This window comes from Cariama cristata, unplaced genomic scaffold, assembly GCF_000690535.1.
Source record: "Cariama cristata isolate BGI_N322 unplaced genomic scaffold, ASM69053v1 scaffold20935, whole genome shotgun sequence".
Taxonomy (NCBI): Eukaryota; Metazoa; Chordata; class Aves; order Cariamiformes; family Cariamidae; genus Cariama; species Cariama cristata.
Genome location: NW_009616121.1, coordinates 593 through 14,494, shown reverse-complemented (window position 1 = coordinate 14,494; position 13,902 = coordinate 593).

Below are 13,902 nucleotides of genomic sequence, written 5' to 3'. Positions count from 1 at the left end.
CATATTTACCTAAATAAAATATATCTGATAAAAATAAAACAATTTATGATGTGTCTTTAAAAATGTAGATTAGAAAAAAGCTGGATGTTTGTTTAATTTTCAGTGGAGACAGATATAGAAAAAATGGGCAAGATGAGAAAAAAGCAAAAGGAAAAGTTTACATAAAATACATGTCAGGAAATTTAAAGAACTAGATGATACATTCCAGACTGTTACAGACAACCCAGTAAAGTCAGAGGGAGATTCCAGTGGACTGAAGAAGGACAAACGACACATTCTGAGAAGCGAGGAATTATCTTGGGAATCACAAGCCAATCAGGTTAGTTATCTAGAAATAGCCTGGAAAGATATGAATCAGTTTACAAGCAATTAGGGAATAACAAAGAGATAAAAGATAGTCAACATACTTGTATCAAAGAAAAAATAATATCCAGTGCTTTTCTTAGGCAGCATATCTACCAAAGAGGATAGGAGAAATTCTGCCTTCATTTCAGTAAGACTTTTAGCAGTTCTATGTGACATTTTCTTGATAAGCTAAGGAGATAAGGCTTCGTGAAATTACAATAAGGCAGAACTATATCTGATTGTAAAACGGCACTTAAGCAAATTTTTAACAATTTTCCGCCAAACTGGAGGACATCTCAGGTTTGTGGGGGTATATAGAAGATTCAGGGACAGTCTGGTCAATTGGAAGACAATCTGGTCTTTTCCAGGTCTTCTTCACATTGTTATTAACTGCTGTAATTACAGAGCAGTGCATTTATGATCTATGAGCAAGAATGAGCTATGTGGAGTCACAAGCACAGTGTAAGTAAGTCAGAGATTGACAACAATTTGCTCTAGAATCAAGTACATGAAATTCATAAAAGATAAGCTGCATATACACAATGTACAGTATTATAACTAGGAACCACTCTTGCAAAATGAAAAATAATTGCTCAGGTAGGGGTACTGTTGGAAAGAATCTGTAGGCTGTAGTGGATTACAAAACAAATATGAGTAAAGATGTAAAGTGTTTGTTAGATAAAAAAAGAAGAATTTCCTATGTATTAATGGTACTGCTACATGGAGGATGTGAAGGGTTGTAATGCTTTGTTCTGGCAATGCCTTCGGTAGATAGAACGTCCAGCTTAAGACATTGTATAAAGAACTTGATGTTAAGTAGGTGTTAGCATGATTGTGTCGGAAGAGATTTGGCATATGCATTTTTGAAGGAATTGAGTTTTCAAAGCCCAGGCAAGAGAAAGCAGATAAAGGGCATAAGTTTCTCTCTGACTCTGATGACTAGGGAACTAGAGAAATACAATGAAGAGACTATAGTTAGCTCTCCATCATCCAGGATAGTTAGAGACATAGATACCTGAAAGAGTAGAAATATCTGGGTAATATGAGTACTGTGTGATACGCACAAAGCACCCACACTCAGTTCTGCAAGGTCTTCTTTGTTGCTTTAATGCAATTCCCAGAACTCTAGCTCTGGTGAGACATACTGACTCAAACGAAAGGCAACAGAATTGCAGAAACCATCCAAGTGCCATTCACTATTTCATCTTTAATCAGACTTTTGTAAATTAGAGCAGTGAGGAGCACAGAAGAGAGATTCCCAGATCTTCCAGACTTCTTGTCTTGGGTGTTTCTTAAAAGTCACTGAAGTTCTGACTTGATTTTGCAAGTATTTTAGCTGTGTTCACATGGCAGGGCTCACAAATTAGTAAACCTTACGTTCCCTGGACTGACACTTCATTAGACTGACTTTGAGGTGATTGTCAGCTAAATACCAGCTAAATACCCCAAAGTTGATCAAAAATGTCCCTTGCCTACATGCTTTTTGCCCGTGTTGCCTATCCCAGGCTGCCAGACCATTTGTTTCATGAATCTATACCATTGCCGCTAGAAATAAAATTCTTAGGGTGAACATGATTAGTACGACAGGAAAAGATCTTTATCTCAATATCTTATTATCAGAGTACCTGTCTGAAAAATAAACACTACCAATATAAGCATCTTTATATCGCACTTCTTTCCTGCTTTTCTGCTGAGGGTATAATTCAGCATGATACAACAGTAGTTTATGTCCCTTGTTTCCAAATATAGATATTTTCTATTTGGCTGTAAGAGGAGAACTGTTGTTTGATAGAGTTTATCAACAAAAAATCTACTTTATTATTGGTAAGAAATTTTGCAACAGTCTCAAGGCAATATATGTCTAAATCCTAACAGAAACACTGTCAATAGTGAATTGCTCTTCATTAACAAGTTATATTAATGTGGTATGTTCCATCTTGATATTATATAGCACTTGTTATTTTATTAGAGTTCTTTGTAATATGAAGTTCAACTGCTTTAAGAATTTAAAGTATCAGCATCACGAGATTTAAGCTTATTCTGTCAACATCTTTATCAGCCAAAGCATAGTTTTGTCAAACAAACTTGCTTTCTTCTGTTAAGGACTTGTAGCAGTCAAAACAGCCTCTAATTGCACTGTTGATAATGTTTAGCACGGTACACAAGATAGCAGCATGTGCAAGGGGTTTTTTTTGAGGGGGAAGGCAAGAGGGACAACAGTGAACAACTCCAGAGAAGAAGAATAATGAGAAATGTTGTAACAGACTTCTAGTTTAATTGTTGAGGGAGTTACGGGGGTTAATGGAGAAGATTTGAGGACCCCTAACTTTTTGCTTGAAATGAGGATTCTCATTCCCAGTGAAAGCCCTCTTTGCCGCAACACAGACAAGACAGTTCTGGTTCTTCATTTCTTGTTCGTTTCTAGATCTTTCTTTTCTTCTATTCCCAGGTCATAATTTTTCCAAATATCTTATGCCTTACAAATGCATACCTTCTATTTTTCCCTTTTTTTTTTTTCCCCCCATTTGATCTGATCCAGCTGTCCTTCACCATGTCCTGCCAAGCATGAGGAATCTCAGTGTTTATAATTTTTTTGCATATATGATAATGAATATTTGCCCTTTGATAACACTGAAGTATAGTTTTCCATACCAAGTTAACTATCCCAGCTTTGTGCAAAATACGAGTAGGAGGACGACAGTGTTGGGGCAATATTATACCCAACAATTCAATTCGAATCCTGTGAATCCTTTGATTTTGTCCATAATCCTGGAAAGAGTCTAAATTTATTCCACTCTGTGCACGGTTTCTTCACTGAAGCACGGAGTTTCTGTGTGTCCTTCAAATGCAGTCAAATTCCTTCCACCTTAGCTGATCCCCAGATCAATAGAATTTCTCTGTTATGGAAGTACATTACATCTTCTTGCCTCCTTTGCCCAAATTACCAGAGTCAGTAGCATTCCAGTTTCTATTGGATGTAGTAGCTTTGAAGATTAAGACTGAAAATCTGAAATTTTCCTTACAAAGAAACTGCAGTACTCCAAACAGAGATGTGCAGAAAAGTACAGAACTGAATTGGACTAATTTCTTGAACTTTAATTTGATCGTCTGGTGGAGTTTTCCACTTAAAAGATCCTCTTCAGCACCAAAATTGGGAGATAGATGACAAAATCTTGACAGCATGGCTACCAATATGTGGGGTCAATGACAGCATTTCTGTGTGGTCTCGACATAATGAAATGGAAACTTATTTACCATATTGTTCTCAAGCTCAAATAGAAATATTAGACTTCATATGGAGAAATACTTTTCTCCAAATGATTCTACCTGAGGCCACTGACTGATCTGTAATTTTAGCACTCAGCATTTCTTTGCATGATTATTTCAAGAGTTTTTTCAATGCAGACAGTTTTTCAAGGCAGAAATGTAAAATAAAATTATGATGCTTAAGAGTTATTTGGCAATTATCCAAACTAAGACAGAATGTTTTTCACAGGCTGCCTTTTCTTGTCTATATTTCTGACTCTGCTCCACTAACTGTACTATGAAACGGCATCAAGGAACACAAATTGCATAAAGCAGAGCTTGGAAAAACTTAAATAAGGATGGATTTAAAGTTTAATCAAATTCTTTCAGTAATCACCCACTGCTGACAGATCTAAAGTCAGTGAAAGATCTATTTTATCATTTTGCTAATGCAGATTAGTCTGTTCTAAGCTCTTTCAAGCATTTTGATCAGTACAGTGTTCTGGGGCTTTCAGCCTATGCCTTATTTTGCCACTACAGATTAAAACATTTTTGACTGTGAATTTGCTCCAGATTTGTATATCCAAGAGGCCTCCATAGCTGATTTAATTCATTCTTTGTTCCAATGGTCCATGAACCATAGTCATTAAATTGTGAGTACTATACTACTGACCTGAGTTTAGCCTGATTGCCCTAGAGAGAATCAGAGAGGCTCTTTCTTTTTTACATAAGTGCTCTCTTAAAAGGACTAAAAAGACTGTTTCACTGACATGAACTTTCAGCTGGCCACTCTGCACAGCACTGACAGTCTTGAAAGTCCCTTAGTGATGTAAAGTCTATTAGGGAACATTTTCAGTAGTCATAAAGCTTTCTATGATTTTGGTTTGGGTTATGTACATCTTTTCAAACACAGCTTTGTTGATTTGCCAGCTCCAGAGTATTATTTCTGTCCAACACCGTCAGAAAAGTATGTCTTATATTTGCTGAATCTACTTTATGAATGAAAGTTATGAATAATTCAGGGCCTGACCTGAACATCTCAAACTTTGGATGTTTTGAACTGAGAGTCAGTATGGACATATCGCTAGCTAGCTGATGAATTTAAACTTTGAAAGGTTTATTCTCTGATTTTGTCAATATAGATGGTTCAAAAACTGAGGCAATTTATTCATATAAATTCAAAAATTTAGCTGTGGAAACATCAGTCTTTCCATTTATCTTAATTTTAAAGAAAAACAAAGTTAATGGCTATCATGTATTCCTATTGAGGTCTGGAAGACCTCTCCTATGAAGACATGCTGAGAGAGTTGCAGTTTTTCAGCCTGGAGAACAGAAGGCTCTGGGGACACCTGATTGTGGCCTTTCAATATATAAAGAAGGCTTATGAGAAAGATGAAGAGAGACTTTTTACCCAGGTCTGTACTTACAGGACAAGGGGCAATGGTTCTAAATTGAAAGAGGGTAGATTTAGACTGGACATAAGAAAGACATTTTTTATGATGGGAGTGGTGAGACACTGGAACAAGTTGTCCAGAGAAGTTGTGGATGCCCCATCCCTGGAAGTGTTCAAAGCCAGGCTGGATGGGACTTTAAGCGACCTGATTTAGTGAATAATGTCCCTGCTCACAGCAGAGAGGTTGGAACAGATGATCTTTGAAGGTCTCCTCCTACCCAAACCATTCTATAAATCATAGAATTCTGTGATTCTATGATTCTATCCCCTAGTGAGCTATGAAATTCTGATTTCAAATGTCTACTGCATATTATTATTTTTATACATAACCCTTGCATTTATCTAGATTTAAGAAAATCAGTTTTTACACAATAAAGTTACTAATAAAGCAGCAAAAAGTAGAAAATGATTGCATGTGTTCCAAGAAGATCATTCTATAATATTTACGGCTATTAATTTTTCAAAAGCTTCCGTGTTCTTTATATTCCTCCAGAAATGTATTCTATGAGTACGACATCCTAATTATTTCTGGGAAAAGCCATGAGCTTATAGATGGTGTTTATGTCCAGGAGGCATTTTCAAGGTTTAAAAACCCCAATATCTAAATCTTTAGTCTCACTGAAGAAAGAGACTTCAGACACTGGCATTCGGCAAACTGGTAGCTAGGGTCCTTTAGATATGCTTTTGGCCAGATGAGTCTCTCTGTCCATGGGTCTGACATTGGTCTTGGCTTGGAAACTGATACTCTCTAGGACTAATGCCCTTCACTGTGAGTCCTTGCTAGTAGTCTTGACCTGTTTGCACTTAGCAGATGGAGGAGAGTCAACTAAAGCTAGATGTGGCAGTTCTCCTCAGTGGCAACGGAATAAGAGCAGCTCCTGGCTTTCCTGGAAGCTGGAATTCTGTCTCATAGCGAGACTCTGAAGTGCATAACTGGCTGTGGGACTGTCCAAGAGAACTAAAGGAATATTCTAATTTTTCTATTAAGCTCTTTTAGGCTAGCATAAGTTCTCAGGAACCTTACATTCAAGGCTCTGTTTTCAAAGATAGAGAATAGGAGTCTATCATATATATTTCAAACTTGCCATTTTTACCTTTTTGTATATAGTGTTTGGACATCCTCTTGCTTTTGAAAGCAGTATGTTATTAGGATATGAGAAATTGTGATCTACTAAACCAATGTTAGGACTACAATTTTGATGTTAACATCAGAGAAGAGATTTTCTGGGTTGGGCATGAATGCTTTACAGCAGCCTTAGCTAGAAGTGCTGGTGTCAGTTAATTCACACTGACAGGAGATTACGAATTTTAGACTGTGAGTGAATTTCATTTTGGTTGCTTCTTAATCAGATTGTAGTAATTGGGGTCAACAGCACTGCTTTCTTAAAAGCTGTCAGCACAATTACCTAGCATTTTGTATTCTGAACAGTAGAGTAACAGACATTGTGCATATTTGTAGTACTGTGTAAGGGTCTTGTAAGACTGTGATTGCAAATACATATGTGACATAGGACTTCTTACTCAAATCTGATATTTTCCTTATGTGCTACTCTTTAGAAAAGAAGCCTAACATTTCAAATAAAGAAGGTCTTGCTGAATTAATATGCATGCTCTGACGCTCTGACTGCACTGCAGAACATAGCAGCACTTGGCATATGAGGCAGAAAATGTTGCAACAGTTTAGAAAAGTTTGCTTTGCTTACTAATAATCAAAATAATAAAAGCCACATCTGATGTCAATTCACCTGATCATGCCAAAGAAATCAGGTAAAACTTAGATCTACTAATTTGCTACCGGTCTACTCACTCAATGACTTATTCAGTAGGGCCTCTAACAAACAGCAGCTGAAGATTCCCTACTGAAAACGCTAGAAAGTTGAAAGACTGTCAATCAACTGTAAATCCTCACTCAAAAATAATTAATCAAATCTTTTACAATACTAACTTTATAAAAGAAAAGAAAGAAAAATATGCAATAGTGTGCTAGCTGTTTTCATAAAGGAAGTCCACTCTCTGAATTCTTGATTGTGCAGCTACTTCAAAAGCTGTCTGCTCCCTTCCTCCTCTTCTGGTAATGCTCCAGTTATAAAATGACAGTATCAAATCCCAGGGCTCCATTATCTGTTTTGCTGGATGGCAAAGTATCAAACAACCTGCATCTGACCCAGTTCTATGGGCTGTTGTGTGTCCAGCCCAGGCAGTTGCTTCTCTTCTTCCATGATCTTGGTTTTACAGAATGAATTCCAAAGCTGCAATGTACTGATGGAGTACTATTCCCTCTGGTAGAGTAGTTAGTTTGCCCAAAACTTTACACAACGTTTCAACAATACGATCTTCTCCATGTTATTACCCATGGGTTTTTTTAAAACAAAGGGCTGCAACTATGAGAGAACATAAAATTAAGCATTATCTACATTTGCTTCTTGATCCTTTTAGTTACAACTCGCTCTCTCAACCAAGGGCCAAACAATTTTTTCTGACTTTCCACTAGTCTAGAGTTTTCTGCTCCAGGACTCATTTGTTTCAGACCTCAGGCCCCACTCTTATCCTGCAGCCCTGAAAAGCATGTCCAAGCATGACAGGACCGCCTTAGAATTTAGAAATCTTGAAGTCTTTATAGCAGTTTTATAGTACATCCGTATATTAAAAAGTTAAGCAAAGTCTGAGAATGTTCTGAGGTACTAGCTCTGAAATGTCCGTCCAGATAAATTGCTATAATGACCTCTGGTACAGTTGTGGCCTGAGCCACTTAACTCTTCGCAATAATTTCTGTTTGAGCTTCAGGAACTAGCAAGGGATATCAATCACTACAAATGAGTACTTTGCTTGCAGACCGTGTTTTAAAGACTAAAGAATTTAACAGTATGTAGAAGCCTTCCCTTGTCAATTTGCTTTAGCATTAGATAACAACCCTGACTACATTTAAGCTAGTAGTATAAATGCAGTGCTAACATGATGGCCATGTAGCTGAAAACGTAGACAATCCAGTACCTCCTGCAGTACTTCTGATAAAAGCATTAAGAAACTAGGTGTCATTCAAGAGAAGTTTGGCTTGGATACAGTAGCTGAGACCAAAGAACAACCTGCAGCATTTTCTAAGTGAAAATAAATATATTTTGGGTTGGGTTGAATAATTAATAATCTGGAGTATGAATCAGTGCCAAAGACGATTTTTATGAAATACAAATCACACTGTTACAAGAGGTTGCATCCCTTTTTTAAACAACTCACTGAAAAAAAACAACAACAAAAAAAACAAAAACAAAAACAAACAAACAAAAAAAACAAAACAGAGGCGGAAGCTGGCATTCTTCTAGAATAACTGAGAACATGTTCACCGCTTATCTATTGTAATAATGTAAAAGTTAAAGGATAGCTACCTGCACTTAAATATTCAACTTGTATTAATTTTTAACATTTCATTAGGACAGAATTTCTTTAACTGCTGCAGAAATAGCATTACCACTAATCAAGCAGAGTCATGCTAAGTACTTCACATGAAGTGATTTTTTTTTCTAAAATGCAGTTAATTTGGTTGTTTATTTCCTTTTAAATCAACATTATAATTACTTTATAATTACAAAAGCCACCTTTTACTTTATGAATTGCAGCATGTGCATGTATGGATACTGTTGTATAGTAGATGCATAGACGTCTGTATATTCTTTGTGTAAACTAGGCTATATATTATATGTAAGCATCTTCTCAAAAAGCTGAGGAAAAAGTCTTTCAAGAGAATATATTTTGAAAAGAAAAAGCAAATCACCACTGGGTGCCACTGTTCTTCCTTGCCAGCGATCTTGTCTATTGCTGCAGAATCATTTTAGCGGTAAGGACAAGATCCAGAGCCCATTCAGTCAGTGGCAAAGCTCACAAAGATTTCAACAGTACGTGCTGAGAATCTAAAAGAACATAGTCCTTCAACAGAGATGTGCCTGTTGTATAACTATTATAAAATATGGTAGTTGCTTGTGCAACAAAAATCTCCGGAATTTTATTCCACTGCTGTCCATGATTTTTGAGAATAGCAGCTTCTAAGAGATAAGTTGGCAGGCATTTGGTATATAAAAAAGTTCATGCACTAGTCCTGAATTCCTGAGAAGGCAAGGATAAACCTTCTGCTCACTTCAGTAGAATCACAGGCAGACTCTCAGAAACCAGTTCTTCATCTATGCAGTGAAGCTATAGAGTCTTCTTTCATCCAGAGAGATGTACATTTCAGAGCATCCACAAGAATCTGTTTTCTATTCTTGTTTTCTAAGCTGCATTATCTGCCATGCAATAACACTACCCTCCTGTACAATTAAGATGCACAGTGGCTGCAATTTAGTGATGCTGGCGTTATTCTTCTCTCGGCTTCATTCTCCAATAGTAATACTGTTGATTTATGAAAGATTCAGAGTACTTAGATAAGCTACTTCCTGGCTCTGTGCCTTCCCTTTCTCTGTCTCCATAGAGCCCCAGGTCATGAAAAGGAAAGAGAGCATCGGCCTGAGTTTTTAAAATCAGGTTAATACTAAAGGCCTTTGGCATTTGAGAGATCTTTTCTAGATCCGTACTTTATACAATATTATCTAAATGTTACAGCAAAGCTAGAAATACAATGTTCAGAACTACCTTAAGTAACTAAGGAATGTAAGGCTAGTCTTGTAAAGTTTTTTAAATGTCTAAGAATCCAAACAGTAGGATTTTTAAATGCTTTAAGGTCAGTGGGAGGTAGCTACGTTCAGATCTTCCTGGGTACTGGCATGTTCAGCTTTTGGGGTTCCTATGTCCAAAGGAATTATCTGTCCTGAGCTAGATATATAAACATCTGTGACAGACACAGGAAGGAGTCTTCACATTAGAATGTGGTTCACAGAAGTCAACAAACTGAGTGGAAAGTTGCTTAAATTCAGATTTGGGAAATACTGATAAAAGCTCTGAGCTCTCAAAAGTAGGTGGGTGCCTCAATCCACTCAAGAATATCAAAGTGAGGTATTATTCTTATAGAACAAGTGTTCTTATTGCTGGGCTACATTTCAGCAGCTAACTGAATTTGCTTTAATTTACATAAAAGGAATATTAATTGAAAAATATATTTGCCATATTCTCTGTCCTGTTTCTCTTGCTTACTGAGGTTTAAAGCCAACAGTCTGGTGCCGTTGGATGTTTGGGAAGTTTTGCACATTCCTGCCAGAAATACAGGGACACTAGAGTTAAAAGGCAAAAAAGGGATTTCAAAGTTCTCAGTGGCATTGTAATGCTGGACATAGCTATTCCATTACATTTTTAAAATCCAAGATACTTTTTGAGCCTAGCTTTTAGCATACAAAACATGGTTTAGACTTTCAAGGATTAGATCCAAAAAAATATTTTCGTGTATAACTCCTATTGAAATCTGTGTCTGGGGAGTCTTTGGTGGTTGGAGTCTATGTGTTTAACAAATTTTTGTAAAAGGGAATGCACTTTGGCATTTCTGAAAATACCTTCTATGTACTTGCTCCTGTCTTTCCCAGGACAGAGTATCTCCTCAGTACTGCCTGCAAGCCAATGGTTTAGACAGTTTCAAATACAATTCAGATATAATTCCTCTGTATTTCATTGCCTCCTTTTTGTTATTCTTCATTTAATCCATCATGAAATGTATAGGAGCCAGGTTACTCCTTGCACTATAGCACTAGCTGAAGACTTAGCTGTATTAATTTCAAGTTAGCCTGACACCATTTACAAGAGTCCTCATCTCTTCTCTTGAATGGAATAATAGATGCAGTTATGCAAAACTGATTCACTTAAAATATGGGGAGAAAGCAGGAATTGTAAGGCAAAAAAGAAAGGATTGTTCTAGGTTTATAGAATGAAAATCTCTGATGAAACTATACATAATAGGGCTCATGTAAATAAGGTTAAATATTTTATTTTGCAAGATTAAACTATACTAGTGAGAAGGGGACAAAAAAGATGAGTCTTTCAAACAGTAGAGCAAAACTCCATATAAAAATTATATTTCTGCACTTGAAATTTCCAAGTGACACAGGAACAAAGTGGCTGTTTTTGGAATTTTATCATAATAAATAACCTGTAACTTAATTTCAGATACTCAGATCACTTATTTAAATATTTTTTTAAAATACAGATATTGTGCCTGGATTTTCATAATGAAACACTCCTTCGTTTAGGTGGGTAAACTTACTTAAGCATAGTTAAGCGTAGTTGTTTGGGTGGTTTTTGATTTAAAAAAAAAAAGTGATTTAATCTGAAGGGATATTTGTTGAGTATTAATATATTCAAATATACAGCATTTCCAGTTGGAGACAGATAGAACCACTTGTCTTCACCTTGCAATCCTTGGTGTCACTTGAACTGCTCATGTGACGACATTCTAATATGAAAAGAGACAATAAGCATTGTTGGGCTCACATATTAATAAATAAGAGCCACAGTGTGTGCAAACAAAGGCTGCTTCCTGGAACATTGTGTCACAAGATTCCCAGGGTCAATCCTGATGGCTTTACTCTGATGAGAAGCTTTGTTGAAATCAATGAGCTCGATTCTCCTCACACCAATTTTACACCACTGTAGAGACATTACTATTACATAGTCCCAAATTCTGATCTCAGTTTCATTAATGTAATTTAGAACAGAAATGACCTACTGATCTGAGAGTTATATCCGGTGTCACCCTTGGGCTCTCTAAAAACGCTCATGTGAGCAGGGAAAATGGGCCCGGCTGCCACTGGGCATCTTTGCAGTGCTGTAATTGGGTAGTAAAATCTGTGTGAGTCACCGTAGACATGGTGAGAGAAGAGCTCTTGAGGATTTTAAGCAAGTGTCCCATTTTTCCACTGAGCAGGGAATGAATGGACAGAATAAGTACTATGTGACTGTGTCTGTGGGGCTGATCACCCTTGTGCTCTTTCTCTAAACTCAGGCTTAAATTACAGTAAAGTTAAGTTACACGAAAGAAGACTATTTCTCTTGCTTTCTTCTGTGCTTTTGAGTGCCCACCTTGCCAGAATGGCTCAAGTATTTTTGGATTGCCAAGTAGTAAAAGATAAAAAGCTATCATATAAAAGACAGACAATCAGAAGCAGGATAATTCTCTTAGAAACAACAGGCAACCTGTGGTTTGTACCCTTAACTGGTACTTGTTACTTTCTAAACATTTCTAATATTTATTTTATTGACTGCTAACATACACATATAAGTGCTATTCCTCAAAAAAATTCCTAAAAGAAAGGTCTTTGATAGCATGCCTATTACCTAGGAAAACCTACTAAAATCTGGTTAGCCAGTTTTTGTTCGTGTTGGGGGGTTAGACTAGATGGTCTTTGAAGTTCCCTTCCAATCCAAACCATTCTGAAATTGGTGTGTGTCTGTGTAAGATACTACACTGAGAACAGCTTTTTTAACTCTCTATTGTTCTCCACTCCATTACTTATCCATATAGCTTGACTCCTTGTTATAGCACTAGCCCATAACTTCCTTACATTATTTGAGTATGAATCTAGTACAGAGTGCAGCATTGTCTCATGAGATATTTCCTACTTAAAAGCAATTCAGTGAGAAAAGTAGTTGGATCCCTAATATTGATGGACAACCTGAGGAGAAAAACAAATGGAATCTTCAGGAGTACATTTTACCAGGAAGAAGGAAGCCTGGAATAAACCAAGTCCTAGTCCTGAAATCCTTCTGGGGTTTTATGGTCATAAAACTCTGCCAAATGTATAGTATAGGTTGTAACTAAAATGCATCCTGCTATTGTAGACAGCTGGTACTGACTGACCAGTACTTGTTAATTAATTGATCTGCAGTCTGTTCACTCTTAGTTAACATTAAAGTTTATGAGAATGTCCAGAGAACAAAATAAAAAATTTCTTAAAAATACACCACAAATAATTCACCGCTAGTTGGGGCAAGAGAATGAAAAGAATAAGACGAATGAGTTCTTACTAAGATTCTTATCTTCCTTCAGAATTACTAAATACTACAGATTTCTGTCATCTACTTTGTCTCCAGCCTCTGTCCCTAATGGATCTGAGCAGATTGTTCAAGTTCCAAGAAATTCTGTTGCTCTTGAGAGCCTCAGAAAGTACATCCAAGAAGGTTTGTTTCCTTTTGGTCTTCGACCACTATCAAACAGACAAGGTTAATGCTAAGAAAAGTAGCAATGGTATCTTCCTTATCTCTCATTTTATCATGAATTTGGACCTGCCTGTGTACACACTGGACTCCTGAAGACTTCACCAAGGCCCTGGTACAAGGTAAGAGATACAAGGCAGTAATATCTACATGTGTGAATGTATGTAATTCATTAAAGGCTATCAATATGCCCACATATACATGTATTATCAGATGCTAACTGTAGTCCATGTTTATCTAGTTCTGCTTGCCTACTGCATATTTTTCAACACAAAACTATATCCTTGGAAAAGTTTCAGTTTATTGCTAATTCAAATGAATACAAGCACAAAGAAAAGGAGAAAACTGCGTATTCAGTAGTAGCTTGAGAACTGCCTGATTTATGAGTTGTTCAATTGATTTTTCCTCCTAGTTATGTTGACTCCTCTCTCTGTGTCAGTACAAACAACAACGAAGGTCAAGGTCAAGTCTACATTAACGTTTGAGTAGAATTACTCCTCTGTCCTCTTTTCCTGATCTGAATTTATCCCATAATTTTAGTTTTTAAGAAAATAAAGATAACTGTAACAATGACAAGTTTATCTTCGCATTTCAACCACTCTGTGTCTCCCAGACACCAGCAATTGTAGCTCTCTATAGCAGACTTTTCCAGGTGATTATGGAATCCATACAAATATAGACTAACCAGGTTTTTAGTTAAATGCTCAAAACCTAAGATAATGTGCCATATTCCTATC